This window comes from Cricetulus griseus, chromosome 3, assembly GCF_003668045.3.
Source record: "Cricetulus griseus strain 17A/GY chromosome 3, alternate assembly CriGri-PICRH-1.0, whole genome shotgun sequence".
In the NCBI taxonomy this organism is placed as follows: Eukaryota; Metazoa; Chordata; class Mammalia; order Rodentia; family Cricetidae; genus Cricetulus; species Cricetulus griseus.
This window is the reverse complement of record NC_048596.1, coordinates 121,219,297-121,246,461: the sequence shown is the minus strand read 5'-3', so window position 1 is coordinate 121,246,461 and position 27,165 is coordinate 121,219,297.

Sequence of the window (27,165 nt, the reverse complement as noted above, 5' to 3'; positions counted from 1 at the left end):
AGTATAGCCACGGGACCTGCTGCCAGCCTGGAGCCTTTCATCCCAGATTGCTAGTGCTTCCTAATACACTGCCACAAAAATCAGTGGCTTTCTTGTGATATCTGCCTTCTGGACATAGACATCAGACCAAGGTGTTGATGGTTGGCTTCTGTATGAGGGCAGTGACAGAATTCTTTCTATGTCTTACCCCTCAGCTGGCATCTGGCAGCTTTCTGGCTAGCTTTGGCATTCTTAGCTTGTAGACACACCGCCTTAGCCTCTGCCTTTACCCTCACATGGTGTTCTCCATGTGTGTAGTTGTTTTCAAATTTCCTCTTTTGTAAGGACACCAGTGGCTTTGGATTATAGAACACTATGACCACACATTGACTTCCAGAACTGAATCTATAATGCTTTATACCAGTAAGGTCACATTATAAGTCTTTAGCATTAGAATTTTAGTCTGAATTTTGGGGGCTATCTTTTAACTCATAACATCTTTTCAATATAGAGAATCTTAAGGAGGCGAAAGAACAAGGAAGATGGGAGAATAATGTTGCATTTAAGTAATTATGTGGCCACATACGGGAGTTTTCAAAGACTCCATAAGTAGTTTTGAGCTCCATTCAAACCTATCCTGTGTGTCCATGGTTCCATGTTGCTCTGGAAGTTTATGTCATTGCCTTTGTACCTGCTTTGATGTCATCTGTGATAAACTAAAGGAGTTCTTGAGAAAGGAGTAATGTGGGTGTTTCTTTGACTTCCCAAAAGAGACTTTAGTCAGAGAATTCTGTCGATACTGTGTTGATAACTGATCTGTGATTATGAACTGCTAACAACGGGACAACACAGCCAAAGCTATGGAGACAGGTGGAACTTTGGAGACATCTCTAATCAAAACACCTCACATCTGATTCCAGAGAATTTTCAGTTTGAGATTATCCAGTTAGGAATGCTCAGCTGGGCTGGAAAAATAGCTCAGCAGTTAAGAGCCCTGGCTGCTCTTCCAAAGGTTCTGAGTTCAATTCCCAGCTACCATATAACGAGATCTGGTGCCCCTGTCTGGCCTGCAGGCATACACACAGGGAGAACAATGTAGATATCAACCAATCAACCAACCAATCAATCAATCAATCAATCAATCAATCAATCAATCAACCAATCTTGAAAAAGAATGCTCAGCTGATAAAACTTGTATGAACACCCAAAGCCTAAGAATAAGGAGACCAGAAGCACTTTCGGTCCCAGGCATTTCAAGTAGTAGTATTCAACCTATAGCTGTAGAGGCTTCTTAGACATCACATCACTGTTTCCAGACTGTTTATCTCCCTGAGAACTAACTGATATCTTATAAATGATTTATTTCCTCCTTAAACTAAACCAAGTAAACTTTGCTGCTTTCAGGTAAGCGCCATAATTGCACATTGAATTAAAATGCCTTGGGCTAAAAATAGGGAGAGAGAAGGGGGTGGGGTTGAAGGAGAGAGCACTGAATAGTGGTTTGGAATCTGAAAGTTAGGTGTTTTTAGAACTGGCTGGAAAGGGAAGTTAGTTTCCACCCCTGATCCCCAGAGAATTTGTAGTATTTATGGAAGGATTTTTAAGGTTCTGTGTGACTTCAACTTCTCTTGAAATAATGTGGTAACTTAATATCTATATGATATTTACTTCCTTGAGTTGCTGCTGTTTTGCCACCAGAAGAGTGGGATGAGATTTAGATGGAATGATAGTCATTGGTCTAGATCAACACAATACAAAAAGCAGGCTTTCTTCTTGCTCCCCAAAACTGGAACCAGTACCTTCTGCTGTCCTGCATAGTCTGGATGAGGCTCAGGGTGTGAGTCTGGCATCAAGCAGGACTGCAGTAGAGAGTTTACACACCTCCTCCTCTACCCCCACAAGGCTTCTCCTTGGCTGGCATGCTTTGCGCCATGAAGCAGTACATTCCTAACTTTCATTGTCTGATGTAAAAATCTAGCAAATGAAAATATAAAGGAGCCATTTGTCAAGATCTTCAGCGTTAAATCAGTGAACTGTGCTTCCACACATTTTTTCTTATTAAGTATTGAAATGTCAGAAACTGGTGATTGTCATTGTATCAGCCCTGGAGAGCAAGCCCCATTATAATAGAAATACAGTTATGCTTCCTTTATGGAGACCTACCACTGCTTGGTAGTGCAGAACAGATGTGTCAAGCCTGTTTGCTGTTGTTTAGTTCCTACTCTTTGGGTTAAGCACTGTCTTCTAGGTGGTGGATTTCACACTGTTGCTTGGGGGAGGGGGTAACCCTAGAACTAGTAGCCTTTATTCTTTCAGAAGTGTTACTTCTTCCAAATGTGCCTCTGATGAGTCTCCATGAAAAAGGAGGTGGTCTAGAGATGGGGTTCTAGCTGTGACGGTTCACAGAAGGTCAAGTCATATTTCAAAGACTAGACTATGAATAAAGCAGATTGCACTCTGCTCTATGTGAGTGGGTCTTATTCAATTAGTTGAAGGCCTAAAGACTAAAACTGAGTAGGTGTTTGTAAGAATGAGTTCTTAGACTGGACCATGGAGAACTGCCTGAGTTTTGAGACTCTGCTTGGTGGATGATTTCAGACACAAGGCTGAAGCATCAGCTCTCACCTGAATTTCTAGGCAGCCCTATAGAATTTGGATCATTGGCCCCAAAGTCATATGAGTCAAATTCCTTATAATAAATATTTCTACCTTCTGCCTTCACCTGTTTATCTCTCTGTCTCTTTCTGTCTACATCTGTTTCTTCTTTTGGTTTTGTTCCTCTTTAGAACCTCAGTATGCTTTCCTTGTTCCCATCCTTACTCTTCCAACAGTTTTAGTGTCATGAGTTTTTCTCTCTGTAAAATGGGAATAGAACAACCCCCTCATTAAATCCATCATGAGCTTGATGATATGGGGGCTGGAGAGATGTCTCAGTGGATAAGAGCATTTGCTGCTCTTGGATGATACAGGTTCAGTTCCAAGTACCCACATGGTAGCTTACAACCATCTCTAACTCTAGTTCCAGGGGATCTGACTCCCTCTTATGACCTCTGCAGGTGTCAGACATGCATATAGAATACATATGTACATGCAGGCAAAACACTCATATACAAAACCAAATAAATATAACAAGAGAATAGCTTGACATTATACTTCTATCATTTCCTGAGCTAGATTTTTTTTCACAGACTGCATATGGAACCAGTTCTGTCACTATCCAGCAATACCAGTGCCTGGGCTCCAGATGAGATCCTGGGTGAGAAGATCCATGACATTTAAAAACAATGAGCATGTTCTTCAGAACAGTCTTTTAAATATATACCTGGTATGTCTGAAATAATAAAGTCAAACACTATTACCTTTGGAATTAGCATCTAAACAATACTATGACCTTGACCTGACATTGGCCATGTCATACCCCAGGCCTGACATGTTGATGCTCTTCAAATGAGTCAAATCCACCACCCTCTCCATCCCAACTTAACAAACCCCTATTAAACCTTCAAGACCTAGCAGAAAGGTAATGATTCCCTAAATCTCGAAAGGCACTATACGTATTCCATACATCGAATTATTCTTTCCTCCCTTCTTTCCTTTCTTTCTTTTTTTTTGGTGATTTATTTATTTTTATTTCATATGCATTGGTGTTTTTTCTGCATGTATGTTTGTGTGAGGGTGTCAGATATTGTGGAACTGGAGTTACAGACAGTTGCAAGCTGCCATGTAAGTGCTGGGAATTGAACCTGAATCCTTTGGAAGAGCAGTCAGTACTCTTAACTACTGAGCCAACTCTCTGGTCCCCCTTTCCTTGTTTCTTGTGCTGGGGATAGAATATGGAATCCAAAGTCTTATGCATGCTAGACCAGCATCATACCACTGGGCTATAGCCATAGGCCTCTCTCTAATATTTCTGTTACATAGATGCCACCTAACCACATCAAATTACCACCTAACCACATTCCTTTGGATGCAAGCAAGCTCTTCAAAGTTGGGATTGCATCTTTGTTTCCACACTGCATGATGCCTGATATATAAAACTCATTTTATTTTTCTGGAGTTAAATTACTAAGGAAGCTTCTCTTGTACAGATTCTACACTCACCAAGCAACCTTTTGATAATTTGACTTCCCCAGAAGCTGCTGCTGATGGAGTGAATGCGTGTTCTATCAGACAGATGGGAATGTCTGGGCCACATGGCAGTACATTTATTTCTAGCTGTAAATTAATAAATTGGAGTCCTGGTTTACACACACACAGTTTGTGGGATAAATGACTTGCCTATGGTCATAGCTCAATTATCCAAATACATGTGATCCTCCTAGCCCATTATTTGAAGACTGGTTTTTATTTATTACCTCGAATTTGTTTTCCACATTGGCCCTGCTAAATCTCTCCCTCCTCTTGTGGATAATTGAAAGCTGGCATCAAGCATGGCCCCATCAAAAAGGCAATGCTGTGGAGAATAGGTGTTGTGTTGTTCATGTCTCTGATGGTTTGGCCACATATCTAAAGCAGAGGCTGGTACCATACAAACTTTCCACTTCTGATATATCACAGCTTGCTGCAAATAGATCTAGTTCAGGGCCGTGTTTTGTGAGTTCTGCATGAAAGCCATAGGACCTGGTTTCCTGGCTGGAAAAAAAGGGATGGAGAAAATCAGGTTAGCTTCTAAGGATGTAATCAGATAGAAGAGGGGCTAAGCAAAGCCCCAGTAGGAGCAGAGGTATAGCTTCCTGCTACAGCTGGGTCAGTGTACTACCTGTTTAGCATGAGTGAGGGTGGGAACCAAGGCTGGGGATGCTAGGAGTGGGGAGCTGTATGCAAATGTATTAATGGACATATCAATCTACTTCAAATAGCATTCTGTCAGGTCCCAGCCATGGGCCACTTCTTCCAGGAAACTTGCTTTGATTTTCTCTGTCACTCTTAATACCCCTGGGAGAGAAAAAGGCATAAGAAACACAGGGTCAGGTCTTCTTACCAGTAGAACTTTATAAACTATGGGTTCTTTGCTTCCTTCCTATTCTATGGAATTGTAATCTTCAAAGGAATGCCCAGGAATATTTATGTTTTAAAAGTTGTCTAAATAACTCATATACTATCCTGTGTTCATCTATTTTCTGTTGCTCTGCCTGACTATCACTGGCTGGAAAGTTCATGAAGAAGCGAAGTATGTTTGGCTCATGGTTCTAGAAGCCCAAGGGTACGATGCTTTATGGGCTCAGCCTCTGGGGAGGATGTTTGCTGTTTAATGCTGGCCAGAGAGCATCACATGGTCCAATGATATAAACATGCTAGCTCAGGCTCCTCTTCTCCTTCCTATAAAGCTGCCAAGGCCATCAGGAGTGCCTTGCCTTCATCCTCATCTAATCCTAATCACATCCAATATTGTCAATATATAAATCAAGTTTGTAGCACATGGACAATTCAAACCATAGCACTGTCCAAAATGTCTTAAGAACATCTACACTCTGCAGTCCTTACAGGTTAAAAGGAGGTCTGTACGATCAGATTTTTCTCTGACATCACTTCTCTCTGTCCTATACCCTTAAGCACTGTATTGTAATTTAATCATCTATTTAGTTTTTCTGTCATTTCACTGTTACCCAGGCAAAGGCGAGGGTCTGTCCCTTATTTATTTTTTGAAATCATTCCAAATTGTTTTCATTATATAGTGCTAAAGGAATTCCAAGAATTCTGTAAATAATTAAAGATCAGTATAAGGTTTGTAAAAGGCCACAGTACATCCCCACAATAACACACACACACACTCTCTCTCTCTCTCTCTCTCTCTCTCTCTCTCTCTCTCTCTCTCTCTCCCCACTGTTGGAGTTTTCTAAGTACAAATACTAAGAGAGACACTGGGCATGGTGGTGCACACCATTAATCATTGGGCAGGAGAATTTTGAGTTTGAGGCTAGGAGAGGCTAGATAATGGGAACCTGTTAGAGAAAGGAGGGCAAAAGGAAAGAGGTAGAGAGGGAGAAAGGAAGAGAAGGAACAAGGGATTTATTGTATGTTTCTAATGTGGAGGACAGAGATTACATTGGTCTCCCTTAATCATCTTATACCTTATTTTTGGGGACAGGGTCTCTCTCTGCACCTGGAGCTCACTGATTCAGTTAGACTGGCTGACCAGCAATTGCCAGCTTTCCTTTCTCTTCCCAGGTGCATACTACAGAAGCTTGGATGCTGGCAATTTGCTGAGATGTCTTCTCAACCCCCAAATTAGAAAATTCTGATTCCCCTCTCCTGGTATTTAACATACATTCTCAAATTACTATTATATCAATACAGACTCACAAGATATGCCATTAAAATTAATGTTCTTATTTGTATTTTTAAATTTTTATCTTATTTTTATTATTTTGTTTTCAGTTTTACTTTGGAGGGGGACACTGCGGAAGGTGAAGGGCAGATATGGAGGGATTGCGATCCATGATTTGAAATTCCTAAATAATTAATAAAAATTATGTTAAAAGTAAATAAATACCTCATTAACTATAGAGATTATATGGGTTTACTGTTTTGTGTTGTCTATCTTCTCAGTTCTCTTTGAGGGATCTCCCTTATAAGATGATGTCCTCATGTGTTTTCCTGTTGCTGTGATAAAGACCATGACCAAAAGAACTTGGGGAGCAAAGAGATTATTATGATTTCTAGGTCAGAGTATGTTATTGAGGGAGTCAAGGCAGGAGCCTGAAAGCAGGGGCTACAGTAGAGCCCAGGGAGGAAGGTTGCTTACTGGCTTGCTGCCATTGCTTGCTCAGCTTGCTGTCTAATACCATGCAGGACCTGCCCAGGGCTTGTACCACCCACAGTAGGCTGGACTCTACTACAATGGATCAAGAAAACACCCCACGTACTTGTCTACCAGCCAAACTGGCAGAAATATTTTCTCCTGTATTTTTGGTTGTGAGCCTAACCGTTCATGGCTGAGCCATCTCTCCAGCCTTAGAGATATTTTCTCTGCTGAAATTTCCTCTTTGCAGGGAGAAGCAGCATATTACACAAGGGGACAAGCTGTTTGGGGACAAGAACTACTACAGGTCATCTTGCAAAACAACATTCTCCTCTACTATGGCCTTGTGTTCTACTGTGCAGCCATCCTCTCACCATTTCTAGTCTATATTTCATAACTTCTTTTAATACATTATAAACTTTGTAGCACACAATCGTATTTTCTGGACATTCACTGTGCATTTCACATAAGAATGAGAGCTCACTGCTTTGTCACTTTCTAGCTGTCTGTGGAGGGGGATGTCAATTAACATCCTTGTTTGTTTATTTAGATGCAAAACAGGCAAAATTATGGCTCATGGGAGTTACTGTGAACATAAAAGAGATGCAAAATATAAAATTCTTTATTACCATTGGTCATTCAGATAACTTTCTAGGAGTCAAATGATTAGATCAAGGGTTATAGAGATATTTAGGATGTTTGCTTTGTATTAATAATTTGAAGGGACCATCCCCCCCCACATTTTCAGTATTGGGGCTTCTATCCAAGGTCTTGAACTGGCTGGGTATGTGCTTATCCCTAAGCTAGATTCTCAGTCCTTTTGTGGCCTTAAATTCATTCTATAGTTTAGGTAGGCATTGAACTTTTGATCCTCTGGCCATCCTGCACCTAGAATGATAGGCCTGTGTCACCAAGTGTGGCAGAGCCATGGCTGAATTGAGAAAAGCAAGCCCACTTGAACTTACTGGCTGAGGAAGACTACACACCAGAACTTTAGACAGGCATGACCTATGACCTGCTTTTGCACATAAGGTTTTACCAGAATGTGACTGGTAGTGATTAAATGGCCCCCAAGCTCTCAACATTTATTTTATGACACTCTTTGAAAGTTTGGTTTGGGGAGAGGTTGGAACTAATATTCATGTTCTACCAAGTATCCTCTTCTAGGGTGACAGAATTACTTGCTGAAGAGTGTGTTCTTGATGCTATGTATCTCAATTCCCCAAGTCTTGATCCAGGGGCCAAGAAAGCAAGAGAAATGGTTAATTTTATGTCAAGGGGAGTTGCTACTAAAATATCAGGTAATATTGTGCCTCTGTGACTATGTTGTGTATGTGCATTCATGTGTGTATATATGTATGTGGGTATGTATATAAAACCAGAACATGTCTAAATAGATTATAGTGGGTAGATAGCATTGTCTGTTTAAGAGAACAGTAAGAGAATAGAAGGGATGGGTTTAGCATGAGCTTGCTGCAGGTCACTGCTTCAGAAGAACTCAGATATGAGTTTTTGCTACCATGATATGCCCGTGTGTTTAGATCCATGTGATCATGAAGTAAACCCTCAGAAGCCATGGCCCAAGTATTTTCTCCCTTGTTTCTGTCAAGTATCTGGTTACAGTGAAGAGAAAGCTCATCAACATATGTTCTTTTTCTAGCTCTTAGAGGTAACTGGTCTCTTCTGTGTTTGCCAAAGGTGGAGCTAGTTAGAGGCCAGGGCTAGGTTATGGTCACATCTCTTTACCCAGCATGTGCCAAAACAATTCATGTTAGGAAAGAACTATTGTTCTGCACCAGTCTTTAAAGAGTTCCCGAGAGCCAAGTAATCATAAGCACACAGAGCTGAAAAGTGTCACTGGTTTATCTGAGGACAGCAGTTCCTTACCCCAGCACCTGTTATCTGAGGCCTCCAGGCAGTACTTTTCTGGCATCAATAAAAGTTAATGGGGATGTTTCTCCTAGAAGCATGGCAAAGTCATCAGACATATGCCCACAGACCCAGCCCTGTATATGGTCTTCAGAAGAGTTTGGGAAAAACGGGTTGAGCAAAGGAAGGAAAGAAGGCATGAACACAGGCAGAATGTCTCTATCATAAGTTGATGGCCTCACAGCTATGAGGACTTCAGACATTTCATTTTTAAAACAGTTCCCTTCGTTGACTGTTTGAGATGGGATTAGATGAAATTAAAGAGCATTCAGCTGGGCTCTAGATCTATAATTTAATTGGTCTGGGAAGGAACTTGGCAATGGCGTTTTCTAAAAAAACGCTCCCCTAGTAGCTCTGATAAGCTCATTCTTTGTGGTCTTGATTGGATGCTCTCACTTTACAGGTGAGGAGACTAAAGCCTGCAGACAGGCTACAGGTTGGAAATGAAGGCAAAACCAGCTCCAAAGCTTGCCTGGCCCCCTCTGGGAGATCTTCATGCTGTACTCCCCAGTCTTCTTCTCTCTACATGTGTGGGAGTAAAGAGAGTGAACGTTGGTCCACTGGCATCACCAAGCACCCATACCATACTAATTCCTTCTTTTTTTGTGGGTCCTTTACAACACTGTGGCTGCTTTCTGCTTCTTCTTTTCGTTTCCCAAGTGACCTGGGTTCAGTTTTTGTATTAATGGATAAAATGTCCCTTTTGGAATGTCCCGCCTACTTCCCCGTTCTTACTCCTGGAAGCAAATGGAAGAGATTTATGGCTCCATGTAAAATCCCAGCCTTGTTTAGAAATTGCTTGTGATTGATTAAGTAATAAAAATGCTTTTAAGACAGGGAGGTAAATCTCCCTGCTAATTGCTCTTTGCTTTACATTAGAACCTTGTTACGCTGCCTGATGCTCTCCAGGGCTGGACATCTTTGTAATTTCCATCACCCTGGAAAGTCACATTGGAATCATTGTCTGCAGCTTTCTTCCAGGACTGATACTGTTAAACGATACAGAGAGATAATTAATGGGACAATAAACACAGCCAGCAAGGCTTTGAAAGAGGATGGCAAATCCTATCTTCTCTCTGAGTGTGAATTCTGGCTCTCATCTGGATATTTGGATGGGGGCCAAGTCCTGGTGGAGGGGTGGTCCAGATGGGAAATAGAGGGAGTTTCTCAGCCTCCAGTGATTCTATCTCTCTTTCTAGCACATTGGTCTGGGTACTCTAAAAGATGACGGACTCACTGGTTTGGAGCTAGAAGGAAACAGGATGGGTATCTCAATGGGAAGGGTGTGTTTCTGCATAGGAGTGTCAATGGGACAGGTGGATAGAACATAGCATATGTCTGGAACCTGACCTAGTAGCTTGGATTAGATAGGTGGTTGATGTTCCTGCCTCTGCAGGTATAAAAACATTAAACATCAAATTCAGTTTCAGTCTCCACCAATGGTCATTGTACTTGTATATAACCCTTCGGAGTTACTAACCCTTTTCAGGTGGATAGTCAGTGGCCATGCATTTGTTACACACTCTTCTTCTGTTCTCAATAGAGAGCTTGGCCCCCATTGTTAGGGAAGTTTCTCATCAGTCTGTGAGGCCAGGGAAATGTCCTACAGGAAAAGGGACAAAGTGGGACACAGATCTGAGAGGAGCTTCTGGTGACAGGGATGGGTAGTCCAAGAGCTCCTAAGCTTAGGGGAAACTCAGTGTCTCAGCTAGAGCCAGTCAACCGACCACTCCTTCAGCTCTTGTATGGCAGCTGTTCATGGTTGCCTTGAAGGCAATCTGATTATCTAGAATATTCTGTCTGGTACTAGGAGGGACGTAGGAGATCCAACTCTGATGAAGGAGGGCCCTATGGAGGAAATGACCTTTGGACTTGGACTTGAAGTGGGGTAGCTCTTCAGGAGAATGAGGAGAAAGATTTCGGCAAGGAGTCTTGTACAGCCCTCATGAGCATGCACATGTGTGAGAGGCACCTCCTCCCTGAGCCATGCATGCCTCTACCGGAGACTGGGGACCGAGAGACACCTAACCCAAAGACACCAATGAGGAAGCAGAGTAAGCCGCTCGAGCCAACAGGACCTTGGGAGTGGGTATAAATGCAGGCGTAACTTCTGGCAGCAGGCTCTGCTACTCACTGACTCTCAAAGCCTAGTCATTGCCGCTGCGTCTTCTCACCCCCTCCCCCAAGGGGTGTTCGAGTAGGGTCACCCACAACAGAGTCTCATTGAACATGTTCAGGGTTCTGAAAAGCACAGCAGAGAGGAGTTGAAGCGGAGGACAGAGCACAGTATGCTGGGGAGGGGAGTGTGGGCCCTACCACTGGTGAGAATGTTCAGCTGAGGAATTTGGGCTTTAGCCTCAAGTCACTCTTCAGATACTCACTCCCTCCAGTGTCCATTGCATCAGGGTTCTGCTTGGGAAAAGGTCACAACCAGCTAATAGGAGGACAGTAAAGCGTACACTTAATATAGTTGTCAGAGTAGCAAAGCATCTTGATGGACGGTAAAGCCAGGATGAATGAGTGTGATCAGGAAGGGACTTCAGCCTCAAGAATAAGGCATGGATAACTTTCCCCAAAATACTCAGAAATGCCCTAGACTTTTGGTCATTTTGGAGTTTCTGGGCCAGTTTCTGTGTCCAGTCACTCTGTTCTCACCTGTAATTGGGATGGCTTGTTTTCCAGAGAAGTGTTTTGAGTTTTGACTATGGTCAACTGGGAACTTTTAAGCTTGTCTTAAAGGTCCTGTACAGGGCAAGTGGCAGAGGAATGTCATGGGTATGAAGATCTCATGTTCTTGTCACAGCATGACTTATTTATTCCATTTCATTAATGCCTCAGATACTGAATGGACCAGCTCCCCATTTCAGCAGCCATAACAGCAGAACACATATTTGTCTGACCTTGTCTTAGTCACTAAGGTCAGATGCCTGCCTCTTTTGGCAGCCTTGACAGTAACACATGCTTTTCTGACCTTGCCTTAGTCACTAGAGGTTAGGTGCCTGCCTCGTGGCAAGGAACCAATTAGAAGTTAGCTGGTGGTAGTATGCTTTATGGGTCTGGGTGTGCTTTACAGACAAGTGCACAGCAATGATGCATAGAGCATAGCAACCACCCTGGGAGGGCCTATGGGCCATAACAACTGAAGGGACCAGCTCCCCTTTTGGCAGCCATAACGGCCGAACACGTGCTTGTCTGACCTTGTTCTAGACACTAGAAAGTCAGATGCCTGCCTCTTGACAAGGAACCAATCAGAAGTTAGCTGGTGGCGCTATGCTTTATGACCCTGGGTGTACTTTACGGACAAGCACACAGCATTGACTCACAGAGCATAGCAACCACCCTGGGAGGGCCTATGGGCCATAACAACCAGTTGGCCAATCAACACAGGGCAAGCCTTCCAAGCCTGGAGGCACACCAATCCTGAGCCTGTGCATATCCCTAGACACTCCCCTTACACTGCCCTATAAAGATCTGTACGCAGCGGGTTCGAGCTGTCTTTTTCGAGCCATCAACCATGGTGGGTGGGTGAAAGATCCGAGCTAACATGGGGTTAGCTCATTAAATTACAATAAAGCGTCATGCAGTTTGCAGCAAGCTCTTGAATCCGTCTGATGATTGGGGTGACCGAGGTCCTGGGCTGAGACCCTGGAGGCCAGAGTTTTCCGGGGGTCTAACAATACCTGTTATATGTGGTTTCTGTTGCTGTGATAAACACTATGACTAACAACAACAACAACAAAAATCTTGTGGGTGGGGAGAGGTTTTGGCTTACAGGTAACGGCCCAGCCTCAAGGGAAGCCAGAGCAGGAACTCAGGGAAGAAACTGAAGCAAAGACCATGGAGAAAAGCTGTTACTGGCTTGTGGCACCTGGCTTACTCAGCTACTGCTCAGTGATGTCACTGGACCCTTCTAAATCAATCAACAATCAAGAAAAAGTCCAGACATACTCGTAGAGCAGTCTGATGGAGGCAACTCCTCAATTGAAGTTTCCTCTTCTCAGGTGACTCTAGTTTGTGTCAAGATGACAAAAACTAACACACATAGTACCCAAACTGTGAATGATAGAGCGACGTTCTTCACTGCGGGGAGAGGAGTCTGTGGTAGAATGTTAGCTAAAGATGTGTTACATTTGTTCATGCTGTGGAACATTTGTTTAATGATGCAAAGAAGTGTTGCATTCTTTTATGTTGCATTTGTTTAACTCTGTGAAGCTGTGTTATTTTGCCTGTCTAAAACACCTGATTGGTCTAATAAAGAGCTGAACAGTCAATAACTAGGCAGGATAAAGGATAGGTGGGACTGGCAGGCAGAGAAAATAAATAGGAGGAGAATTCTGGGAGGAGAAGATCTAGGAGAAGGAAGAGGACTCCAGGGGCCAGCCACCCAGTAACCCAGCAAGCCACCGAATAAGAGCTGAAGAAAGGTGTATAGGATAAAAATTAAAAACCCAGAGGCAAAAGATAAACAAGAAAAGTTAGAAGCTGGCTAAAAATAAGCCAAGATAAGGCCAAGAAATTATAAGAATAAGCCTCCATGTATTTATTTGGGAGCTGGGTAGCGAGTGGGTTCCCCCCAAAACCCAAAAGAGTAAAGAGTTTAAAAAAAAAAAAACAGCTAAAAGAATCTCATCCATCATCAGCATCCTGAGAAACCAAGTCTCTTCTGCACAGCATGATAAAAGGATAATGGTGTACAGGTCTCAGGTCACCCCATGGGGTGTCATGGCCTGGCATGTTGCAGCCCCAAACCACAGAAGCCACGAGGTTCAGCCTGAGTGGGGGATCATGGACTTGGAAATTCCTAGCAACCCAAAGGCGATAAAGACCAGATACAGGCATCTTGTTATTTTTAGAGAGCTCTCAGTTCCATGCTGCAAAACTGGAGTCTCTCCTTTATTCAGCATCTTCCTGGCTGCTTTTTAGCTATTCTTCCCTGACCCTGAGACCATTTCTCTTCCATCTCCCTTGGTGCTATCAGCAGATCACTCAGCCATCTCTCCTCCTGTAGACCTCTCCACAGATACCTCCTAACCTCTGTCCTGTAGACCTAGCCCTCTACCCTGATGCAGGCCTATTCAAATGCTTAGTTCTGTAGAGGGGGACATTCTCTGCTGAGGCTATGCCATTCAACAGCAAATCAGCTAGCATCTGCAATACAATGCAGACCGGAGCTCTGGAGGTTTGAACCCCCAAGAAGTTCTCTAATGGAATTGTACTCAGCTCCCGAAAATGGGGGAATCATGAAGATTTATTAATTTTGGGATAAGAGCCTAAGACCCCCATTTTAGGTGACAATTGCTATAAGGCAATTGCTTTGCCTCATTTTGCCAGCCCACTATCTTGTCTTAGCTTTCCTGAGTATTAATGGATATCAGTTTATCTGGAAAGAGAACCAGAAACTAATATGTCATTCCAAAGAAGGTAAACATTGACACAGAAAGTCCCTGCCCTCCACAGACTGGCTTCCCTGGTTCCTGTTTCCAGTAGAATAAGGAAGCCCAGTCTGGAAAAAGGAAGCAATGAATTAAGCGTGTTGTAGAAATGAGGCACTGGTTGGGATTATTGCTGGGCTAAATTGGAATTATTGGCTGGATTTCCTTATTTAATCCTTCCTATAGCCTTATAGATTGAGTACTCTAATGTCTCCAATTTACTAGTGAAAAAATTGAAGGTTTTAGAGTCAGGGAATAAATATGTTTCATAGTGGTTCAAACCCAAGCTGTCTGGTTTTGAGGTGGGGGGCATTCTTTTTTTTTATTGAAATTATAAACAAGCTTCTTTACCAGTTCCCTCTCCCCCCCTCTTCTCCTCTGCCTCCCACTGCCCCCCTATCCCATCCCCTTTCTGCTCCTCAGGAAGGATGAGGCCTTCCACAGGGGATCCTCAAAGTCTGTCATGTCATTTGGGGCAGGGCCTAGGCCCTTCCCCATGTGTCTAGGCTGAGAGAGTATCCCTCTATGTGGAGTGGGCTCCCAAAGTCCATTTGTGTGCTAGGGATAAATACTGATCCACTGTCAGAGGCTCTGTGAGGTTTGCTACAGCCATAGCCATTGCAAGTTTGCTGTGGTCCTTTGGGTTTTTATACATTGGGTAGGGTGATATTAAAGGATATCCAAATCTAAGTAAATACAGGAGGTTTGAGTTGATGCAAAGGATGCTAGAAGTGTCCAGTAACATGGAGGGATGATTTGTACAGGAACCAGGTGGGATTTCATGATCCTTTGTTCAAGTGGCTTGAAGCATGAGGCTTCCTAGCAAGTTATTTCTAGATAATGTTTTTAGTAGGATGCATACATTAGAGGCAGACATTTCATAGGGTTGGAAGAGGTAGGAAATGCTTGATTCTCCTAAGGTAAACAATATGCAGATTGATGCAGATCGATGAGTGGGGCTGCAGCTCACAAAGCATGGTTTTATTGAGGTTATGGTTATCTCAAAGGAGGTTACTGTCATTCTGAATGACAAATAGACCCAGTACCCACACAGATATATAGCAGTAACTGCCACTATTGTCATCATAGCAAGAATTTATTAATAAGGATATTGTTTTATTATATTATTTTTGTTTATTACAATTATATAATATATTATAATTTTTTATAGTATAGAATATATTTTATTGGTATATTATACAATATATATGATATATTAATATGTCATATTATAATCTAATATATTATATATGATATATTTTACATGCTTATTATAATTTATTATATATTTATATTATATTATGATGTATATTTATATATAATTTATTATAAATTTATTGCAATGGGCTATGGCAATAGCAGATCTTGTAGCAGTTAAGAATGTTTCCCTGCCCCAAAACCAGACATCTTGGGCTGAACCAAGAGTCTATCAACCACTATGAAATGTATTTATTCCCTGACTCTAAAGCCCTCAATTTTTTTCAGCAGTAAAGTATATTTATATTTATAAATTTACTTTATAACTTATTATAATTATAACCATAATTAATATAGTATTATATGAATAAGTTCTTTGCTGTGATGACAGTAGTGATTGATTTTCACTTGTCGGCCTGAGTGGTCTTACCTTTTTCTCTGCTGAGATATGGTTTGGTAATTGGGTGAGGTTAGCTCACTAAGGTGTAAATGAATGGCAGAGACTTATAACCCAAAATATCCTCTAGGCCTACCTCACACTAAATACCTTCACAAAGTGGCGCAAGTGTTAGCTTGCCCTAAAACCCTGAGGCCTATATAGGAAGAACCTCACACCTCTTCATTCCAAATTAGGCCCTTTGGCATCAGATTGTTTATAAGGATGATGTATTTCTCAAAAGCATTAACCTATAAAGGTTTAAAATAAGTGATATGAAATATATGAGAGATACTTTATTATTCCTCAATACTGACATATAGAAAGACTAGTGATGGGGGAAGTACTTCGGTGTATGTTTATCTTATTGATTGTTGAATAAATTTTTGTTTGGCCAATGAAACAGCAAGTTAGACAGGACTAGGAGTCAAAGAGGATTCTAGGAAATGTAGTAGAGAAGTGGTGATCCAGGCAGGAAGTGACATAGCAAGGAGACTAATATTTAAGAAAGGAGAAACAGAAGTGTCCCCTTTCCCCTTTGCCTCCTCCAGCGGTGGGATGTGAGCCACGGGCAAGAGAGGGCACCAGCAAAAGGCATCCTCTATAAGATAAGTCTTATAAAATATGTAGATTTATGATAATTAAGACTGAGCTAACAGATGAAAAATCCTAGTCATTGGCCAAGTAGCATTTGAACCTAATACAAGTTTCTTTGTATTAATTTGGGCCCTAACTCGGGTGGGCAGCTGGCGTAAAGTGCACACGTGGTAGTGGGGCTCAGAGACTTTTGGCAGAAAGATTTATCGTAACAGACTAGTCCCTGCAACTGTATGCATATTTTGAATAATTTACAGCAAATTTTTTTTAACATTTTCATTGGAAAAAATTCCCTATTGAAGGAAGCTTAAGCAAGAAATAAAAATGATTTGAAAAAAAGAAATAAAATGATTTGATTTGTGAATTCTTGTCCAACAACCAAGCATTGTAATTAGTGCTCATTGCTTGATTGATTAGGGTGCCCTTGAGGATGAGGAATGGTGTCTGCTTTGCCTTTGCACCTCTGGCACCTAGGAAGCAAGTGCCACACAAGTACTTGCTAGTCAAGACATTGGGGGTGAATAGATGAGTGTGAAAGAGGTAGCACTCAGCAAGGTAAGAATGGAATTGAGGTTGAGATTTGCAAGCTGGAAGCTGGAAAATGGCTAGAGTCAGGGAAAGAGGCTACAGCAATACCTAGAGGATTAGCTGTGTAGTACAATCAGTGTGTGTTATTCTCAAGTTCTTGAAGGGGCCTGTGGTCCATAGTAACATAGTAGAATTTAATTTTGTGCAAAGATGGAAATTGCCTATTTTTCACTGTCCAGTGCTGTAGATTGCGGGCATGGGTGTCCCTTGATACAGTAGATTGTAGATGTGTGTGTCCCTTGATACAGTAGATTGTAGATGTGTGTGTCTCTTGATACAGTAGATTATAGATGTGTGTGTCTCTTGAGCACTTGAAATTAGGTTTATAACTAAATATTTTTGACATTAAATTTAAACAGCAACACATATCTGTGACTACCATATTAAATGACCCAAATATTCCTTTATCCCTCTCTCTCTTAAAAATAACAATAATAACAACAAAACCATCTATCCTTATGTAGCTTAGGCTAAACTCAAATTCAAGAAACTCCAGCTTTAGCTTCTTGAGTACAGGCATGCATTAAAGAACCTGAACCGATGTTTAGGTCTTTCAGGGAAAAGGGTGGGGGAGAGACTGGAAGACTATCTGACATGCCAAAAGGTTATGAAGACCATCTGCAAGAGCAGGAGATTCCCAGGTGTAGTCTGTTCCCAGAGATGAAAGGTGGAGTAGAAACACAATTCCAGAATCTAAAAGACTGTCTCTCAGGCTCATGACGTATTAGCTGACAAGGAGCTGAAGTCATTTACTCATTAGTTTATATGGTCAAAATTGAAATAAAGTATCACAAACTCTATTTATTTCCTTGGCATCCACCATGTTCCAGGTGAACATGATCTGTCTCCCCTTCTGGTCAGTCATGCGAGAGGTGTGTGGATGAGGGATGCCACTGGGGAAGCATCATCCAGGCTCGCCAAGGTGTGCTTGGTTTTCTATATCACTTATAGTGAGTTAACTCAAATTTGCTTTTGGGGTTTATGGGGGAGATTTTTTCCTGGCATAGTGTACTTATAATAAAAGTGCCCCCTTTAATAAAAATCAATGACAACTTAAAATATACAATAAATATTGCAGTGTTCATAAAACATACTATGCATTAAATCCAACTTTATTATGTAATGCACACTATTTACAGCCTGCATTTCAGGCCTGATCATGCTTCCAATGACGAGTGAAATGGCCTAAAACAGCTGTCAGATGGTGTGAAGTGAATATAGACATGGGGTAAATCAAACGCAAATGAACCCTGAGTGTTCTCTCTCCGTACCGAGAGCATCCCTGGGTGACGGAGGATGCGTGGATTGCCTGCAGCCATGTGCACTATATCATCTCCCTTCTCTCTTTCTCCAGCTCCTCATTTTTCTTCCTCTCTTCTTACCATGGGCCCATAAAGATGCAAAAGAAACCGACAGCATCTCTGGCTTCCTAGGCGCTTACAGAATCGTTATGGAGATTAAAGCTCAGTGGTATATATGATACAGCTCTTCATTGGTCCCCTGGTGTTTAAAGGATATGTATTTTTGGTCCACTGCATATGCTATTTTTCTCTACCTGAATTGCCCTTCCTGTCCTTCACTATGGAGAGAACTCTCAATCCATCGTTCAGAGTCCAAATCAGATGCTGTCTCCTCTTGGAATGCTGCTTTGAATGCTAGGCAGAGTCTGTGAATATACTTTTCTTTTCCATTTTTATATTCTTCCTTTCTCCATTTATAGTGATCATGACACATACTCTGCACTGACATTCCTTGTCTGCAAGAGAGTCTGGGAAACAAAGTTTCCTCTGCTGTGTGCTCAGAGGGAAAAAGTTCCCCGCTCACGCATCCAGTTTGGAGAGCTTGGAAGGACCTCAAATTCTTGTCCATACATTCTCTTATCATGATGCCAACAGACAGCAGCTTTATTATGTTAAACAACATTTTGCTCTGTTAGTATCCCTGATCTATCTTAAGTGATGCACACCATTCTTCACCCAACCAGTTACTTAACACCCCCTATTTTATGTTTTCTTGTAGCACTCATCCTCAATGGGGCTATATTAACACCTTTACTAGGAGGTGACTTCTATCAGGCCACACACCACTGTCCTTTTCCTTAGCATGGGGCACTTACTGAACAACGAATGTCCTATACATATTTCCTAAGTGAGTGAGTCAGAATTGTAGGTAAAATTTTGGGTCCCTGATAATTTGTTCCATCTTGCAGCAGACCAATGGACCCAGTTGCAACCTGAAATTCAGCTTCTGGGGCCATACTGTTCAGGTTCTAAGATATAGCCTGGCAATACTATTCTCCTTTGAATCAATGAATCCTGTACCAGTTATCCTTTTCATTGCTGTGGCCAGACACCTGACTTGAAGTAACTTACAAGAATGGTTTGTTTTGGCTTACAGTTTGAGGAGACCCAGCCTCCCATAACAGTGGACACATGGCTATAGGAGAGTGAAGGGACTAGTGTCTGCAGTCAGGAAACAGAGTAGAGGAGGCAGGGATGAATTCATCAAACGTTAAGGTCACTGTCCCCCATGAGCTGCCACTTCCTTCATCTTCCAAAGGTTCTATAACCTTTCAATATAGGACTGTTATCTGGGGACCATGTATTCAGAAATATGAGCCTATTGGGAGTGGGAAGCATTTTATATTCAAACCACCTCAGATCTCAGAGAGAATTATTCCATCATATTCTGTACTCTGGCTTTAAAGAACAACCAGTGTGGGGTGGGGCCAGGCAGTTGAGATATCTGAGAATTAGCCTCATCTGAATAGACAAATGGTACTTCAAGTTCTCTAAAGCTTTCTTGAATAATCTCTGCCCCTGGATGGCCAAGTTGAGAATCAAAGACACTGTGGAGCTCAGTTGTTTACTAGTTTATGACATGGGGGAATTACTTCACTTCAGCAGGTTCAGCTACAAGAATATAGTTGTAATGATAGAGAGGATGAGATGGTTTGGGTGAGAATGCACCCCACAGGCTCAGCCGTTTCAATACTTGGTCTTCAGTTGTTGGTTTAGGAGGTGTGGCCAGACTGGAGTGTAGAACTGTATCACTGGGGGTGGGGTTTGAGGTTTCAGAGCCATGTGTCATTCTCACATCTCCTGTCTCTGCTTTTGTTGGCAGTGTATGATGAGCCCCCAGCTTCTGCCTTAGCTGCCATGTCTGCTGGCTGCTGCTTCTGGGCTTTAATCCCCTGGAACTATAGGCATAAAGAAAACCTTTCCTCTGTAAGTTGTTTTGGTCCTGGTACCTTATCACATCAATAGAAAAGTAATGAATACATATGGTATCAAGTATCTAGAGCAACAAGATATATGGTAGACACTAGTATTGACCCTTTCTCCCCTTCCTTGTTTCTTCCTCCAATTTTCTTCTGCTTTCCCTTCTTTCTTTTCTTTCCTTCTTCTTCATTTTCTCATATCCAAGCATTTGCATAGGTACATGAGAAACTGCTTTTATTTGCTTTGCCTCTCATCATTCAGCGTATCAGACTCCTTCCTACTTTCTACTATGACCACAGCTGTGCTATTTCACGGTTGACTTCCACTGTAGACGAACATACCTGAAGACTAGGTCATAGCAAACTTCTAGTATGTGTACTTAGTAGGTTAATGAGCTTCAAGGGACCCGACTTGGCCCATATTTAGAATGCAATAATGAATTGTGCTTTAATTGGTTTTCTATCATTTGAGAGTCAGGAGAAAATAATTTCCTCAAATTCCCAGTAGGACCTATGCTCGGAGTAACCATTGACTTTTGCATCAGTGGAAGTTTGCTCCAGACCAAACACAAAAGGCCTTTCCATGATAAAGCAAATGGCTGTTTTTGTTTTTCTCTCACAAATGAAGGTGAGATGGGGTTGGGAATATGGTTCAGTTTGTACAGTTCTTGGTTAGCATGCAAGAAGCCCTGGGTTCGCTCCCAGTACTATATAAAACTGTGTTTTGTGGTATACACCTGTAATCTCAGCATTTGGGAGGTAAAGGAAGATGAATCAGAAGTTCAAAGTAAGCTACATAGTTCAAGGCCAGCCTAGGCTACATGAGACCTGACCTTGGGGTGGGGTGAGGTGCTTTCTACAGGTCTACTAGAGTGTTGAATCTAGTCCCAGGAGGGATTCTTTCATCTGAATAGTTAACCAAATTTGTCATATTGATTAGACTTCCTGGACCAGGTGTCACTCTAAAAAATGTTACATTAATTGTACAGTACAGTGAGCTTCATTAGGATAGCTTTGTGCATACGGAAGGTACTTGGATTGTATTTAACCCACTCCCATTATCCACACTTATATCCCCTGTCACAAATGGATTTTTCAATACTGTATTGACTGCAAGATCAAAACAATTTAAAAAAATCTATTTCACTTGGTTTTTATGAATAATAATAAGATGGTAATATACAGCTCTCTGGGGGAAATGTGTACATGAAAGATCTAATACAAAGTTCTATTTGATGAGTAAAAAGGACATAAGCATCAAGGATCAGTTCTTGTATGAACACTTGGGAGCCTAGTGGGTACCACTATTCAATCTTTACATACCATGGATCATTATCTACTAGGTTTCTGATTGATATTTGTTGAAATAAAGCTTAAAACTTCCCAGGGCTTATTGATGTAGGTATGGCTTCAGTGTGGTTTACATTCCCATCTCTCCTTCATCTTGTGATCATTATGTTTAGATTTGTTTGTTTCAGAGAAATGAAGAGGGAGAAAGGGGAAGAAGGGTGAGAGGGCTCTTGTTTGTTTCATAGGCATTTTTCCCTAAATACTGCTTTTATTATTTTCACTACACATGAAAATAATTAAGCACTTCAGCAACAGTTCTGAGATCATACAGTTGTTACTCAACTGTTGAAACTGTGAAACTTCTTTTTAAAGCTTTAAAAATAGCCTGGATCTATAATAGGTCAAGGTGGGGATGGCAGGAAATGAGAGATAAGTGGGATACCTCCTACACAGATCATGCAAGTCAGCTGGCCTGAAGAGTGTTGGAAACCCCTTAGGGGATGTCTGAAAATAAGCTGTTATCTTTTCATTCTTTCCCATCTTTTGTCAGAGGGTGACTCATATTTAGGTTATCTTGAAGATATCTAGGTAGACTTTCCTCCACAGATCCCCTGAGGGACTCTGATAACAGTGGTGATGCTGAGTCTGGGGATCTGCTGCTAGTAGAAACCCAGGTCTTAGGGTTTCTGTGCACATTTCATGGAGGTGAACGTTTAACTCTATTTGATAAATGGGGCGAGAGTTTTAAATTTCTCTCTACTGAGATGGTTGTTCAAGGGTGATGATGCTGATGACTGAAAGACAAACCCTAGTTGCTTGCAACCTTCCTATTGTGCTTTGCTTCGATGGTTTGAGGGTGCTCTTTTGTCCTCTTGGGTCCCTTCAACGCCTAGGCCAGTGGTTCTGACAGTTCAGACACAGGAGCTCATTATCTCCCTTACATCTCTGTCCTTCACTTTTGTCCTCTTCCCTTCCTTGTTAGAGTCTCATTGCAGTCCCAGGTGCCTCCACCTCACTGGGACTGCACATGAGAAACTCCAGCTGTGATCAATTTTCATAGTCCCATAATCCTCTTGGAGCCCTCTGGTAGCATTAGGCTGTACACTACACATCCCCAGCCTTTAGATCTGGACTTTAGTCATCTTACAAGCGGTAGTGTGGCTATTAGGGGTGTGCAAGGACTTTGGCATCAGATGGTTCTGAGTCTGAATGCAATGTAGACTATGCTTTACAATGACCTGAAATTTGTAAGTCTGGATTCCTCACGTGGGAAACAGAGCATGAATCCTATGCAGCAAATGATGTTCTTAGGGATGATCTACATAGAGCCTATCATGACATGGTAGGTTTTGGGAAAATGCCAGCAGTTTTGAAAGGATATTCTCTCAAACACTTGGGCCTAATGTACCTTCTTAAAATTCCAAATCTGTTTTTGAGAGGAAATAAAGGTGGAATGTTGTTTTAACCATGCCTTAGTATTTCCCACTCATGAGTTAGAGAGAACTCTCTTTTAATGGTAGTGTGAAAATCATGAATGAGGGGTTAGCAGGACACTTGTTCCATAGAAGGCAGCCAGGAAATGCTGATTCATCATATTATCAATCACTGTCATTATTTCTATTATAAGCATTGGTGAGGTCATGTAGCCTCTGACAACAATGGGGTGTCACACTGTCCAGACTCCTTCCATTCAGGAAGGATGAGCTCAGTTCCCAGCTGCCAGGATCATCAGCTACCATGGTTCATAGCTGAGTCCTGTGGCTCAGATGCCCAAGGTTATACTCTTTTTGTTGGCATCTGAATTCAGTGACTTGTCCATGTGAACACACAAGGGTCTACCTTCCCTGTCTTAGTTGGGACAATTCTCCAGGTCTTCTTATCCCCAGGCTTCCAATGTACAGGCTGAGGCTTCTCTTGCAACTGTAGCAACTCACAAGTTGTTGCAGCTCAACTCTCTACTGTGTCCATCTGGCTCCCTCATTGCTTCCAGATGCTATTCCAGATGCAGGGTGCCTTCTAAAGAGCTTGACCCCACATCTCAGATCCTCAATTTCCTTAAGGAGACCCATCACTTATCTCACTCCATATTTTAGCATTTGTGTAGGCAGAGAAACAAACCTTTAGTCCCAATTAGATAGGTAATTCTCTCCTGTATAATACCTCAACTCTTTTAAAAGCTGTTTTATCAGTTGTAAAGTTGTTTTAAAATGGTATCTAGAACTTATGTAGCTACTTGTTTTTTTATGTACAGTGTTTCCATATCTCTTTCTTGCCTTACTGACTGAGCCCTGCAGACACTTGCTAAAGCAAACCATATCAGTATTCCAGTGTCACAGAGAAACTTCAGGAAAAAGAAAAGAAGTAACTTGATTGAAATTATTTTAAGGGATTGCCATTAGAGGCTTATGAGCCAAACTGGCTGAAGGCTTTATTTATTTGTTTATTTGTTTATTTATTTATTTATTTAGGCTAATATGTGTTTTTAAAAATTGAATTGAAACCGGGCATGGTGTTACACACCTTTAATACCAGCACTCAAGTGACAGAGGTGGATCTTTGTGAGTTTGAGGCCAGCCTGGTCTGCAAAGTGAGTTCCAGGACAACCAGGGCTGTTCTACATAGAAACCCTGTCTCAGGAAAACAAACAAACAAAACACTGAATTGGAATAATAACTTAACATGTTTGCATACTATAACATGATACTTGATACTTTGTATATTGCTATAATACAGTACTTTACAAAGAACAGAAGAAATTTGATTCTCACAGTTCTGGAGGCTGCAAAATTAAAGGTCAAGGTGGCCTACCTGTGAGCAGAAGAGACAAATACATCCCAAGAAGTCCTTTCAACAAGAACATCAACTCATTTATGTGGGTTCTGCACTCAGGACCTAAATACTTCTCATTAGGCCTCACCTCTTATTACTGCTATCATGGCAATTAAATTTCTGCCAAGGACTGATATCTTCAGGAGCTGTGGTTGGAACCAGTCAAATGGCCCCGGGGTATGTTCCTGAGTCGGGGAGTGTAGATGAGGGAATGCTAGCTATCCAATGGCAGTAAAGAAAAAACAGAGGCATCTGATCATAACAGGATGGCATTCAGTTAATACTGAAACAAGTTCTGTTTATTGATGCATCATCTTAAATAACCATCTAAAGGTGGGTTCAATGGCAGAAAACATCTATTATCATGTATAAAGGACAGATAACAATTATTTCCCTTAATCCTAAAGATACTCCTTTGCTGCACTTACTCAGGCCTTCAGGCACTTCACCCCAGCACATATTACTAGCCTTCAGAGTGGGTGTAAATTTGCCTTGGCTCAAGTCTATTGTTACTTAGATATGAGCCATTCTCTACCAAGGCCATGGCATCCTGCAGCTGACATCTTAAAGACAATAGAAATATAGGCTCTCCTGAACTCATGGCAGGGTGGAATATATTTCCAAAATATATGGAATGGGTTTAAGAGGGAATAGACATTCAAACCATAGTAGATAACTTTAGTCTTCTCCATCATATCAGTGCTAGCCCCCATTTCTCGTTCTCTCTCTCTCTCTCTCTCTCTCTCTCTCTCTCTCTCTCTCTCTCTCTCTCTCTCTCTGTGTGTGTGTGTGTGTGTGTGTGTGTGTGTGTACAAACCCATGTATACATGTATATGCATTCTGAGGCTAGAGAAGGGTACCTGTCTTTTTCTGTCACTCTCTACCCACATACCCTTGAGACAGGGTCTTTCACTGAACATGATGCATACTGGTTAGGCTTGGTTAAGTGTCCAGTGAGATCTCAAGATCCACCAGTCTCTGTCTCCAAATTTCAGGGTTATAGACAAGCTAATGAAACCTAGTTATTACATGGTTTCTGGGATTATAGCAAGCTAACCAGATCTGGTTATTACATAGGTGCTGGGATTCCAACTCAGGCCTTCACACTTAGTCAGAAAGTGATCTTCTCCCCTGAGTTATCTTGTCAGACCATCCTTATCATTTTAATAGATGATTTAAAAACACTTGTGTTTCCTACCTGGTCTTGGGATTCAAACTGAATTCAGATACTTCTACCTATAAACAGTAGAAACAAAATGCAGCCTTATTCTACCTCATGTATCCTTACTTTGGGGCTTAGGGGCACTTTAGTACAACATCCTATCTTTGTCTTCCTTCCCATATATTTCCAGGTTCTCAGTCACCTTAGAAAAGTAAATATATATATATATATATATATATATATATATATATATATATATCTTTGTGTGACAACTTTTAAAAATACATTTTAAATAAAAATTATTTTAAATATGTGTACATATTTTTGGTGGCTTGAATGAGAATGGCCCCCATATGCTCATATATTTGAATGCTCAGTCACCAGTTGGTAGAACTGTTTGGGAAGTATTAGAGGTATGGCCTTGTTGGAAGAGGTATGTCACTGGGGGTGGGGCTTTGAGGTTTTCAAACCTTATGCCTTTCCTACTTAGCTCTCTCTGTTTCATATCTGTGGATCAGGATGTAAGCTCTCAGCTACTGCCCTGACACCATGCCTGCTTACCTGCTGCCATATTCCCTACCATGGTAATCATGGACTCTAACCCCCTGGAACCATGAGTCCTAGTAAATTCTTTCTTTTATAAGTTGCTTTAGTCATGGTATCTCTACACAGCAATAGGAAAGGAACTAAGGCAATGTGTAATTTTGAGTGTGGGTTTGTGCACATGAGTGGAGTGACAGACGAAGCCAGAAAAGAGTATCAGATATTCTGAATCTCATGTTACATGCTGTTGTGAGCCACTGAGCAGGCACTGGGAGTTGAATACGGGTCTTCTGTAGGAAGCAAATGTTCTATCTGTTGTGCCATCTCTACAGCCCTGAAAATCATTTAATATCCCCTTTTCAGCTTTTTGAAAATTTAAGACTTCAAAAAAAATTGTATTTGTATGGGTATTTTGGTTGTATATATGTCTGAACTCTATGTCTGAGCAGTGCCTTCAGAGGCCAGAAGAGAGTGTTTGGATCTTCTGGAACTAGTTACAGATGGTTGTTAGCCACCCTGAGGGTGCTAAGAAACTGAACAGCTGTCCTCTGGAAGAGCAGTCAGTGATCCTAACTACTGTGCCATCTCTCACTTCCCAATCCTATCTCTTGATCCATCTTTCTTATAACAAGTCCCTAGTCTCCCTGTCTATCATGGACTAGAGCTATATGTCTGCATAATACACTGATTCCATTTTTCTCAGATGCACTTTAGTAATCTGACACTCTTTTTTCCTGCCCATGGCTTAGCATCCAGCTTGTTATATAGACTAGGCTGGCCTCAGACTTATACACATCAGCCTACTTCTGCTTCCAGGAGCTGTTATTAAAGGTGTGCACCACTAAATACTGGTGACGGCCAGGCGCTGGTGGTACACACCTTTAATCCCAGCACTCGGGAGGCAGAGGCAGGCGGATCTCTGTGAGTTCAAGGCCAGCCTGGTCTACAGGACAACCTCCAAAGCAATACAGAGAAACACGTATCAAAAAACCAAAAACCAAAACAAAACAAAACAACTCTCCCCCCAAAGCAAAACAAATCAAACAAACAAACAAAAAAAAAAAAAAAAAACAAGACCGGTAATGGCATTCTTAATAACAGCCCTAGAACTTGCACTATAGTCTCAGACAGTCTAGGTTCAGCTGGAGCCCTGTGACCTCTAAATCACCACAATACAGGCTTTTTTTCAATTCACATAACTTTATGGATTTCTTCAGTGTT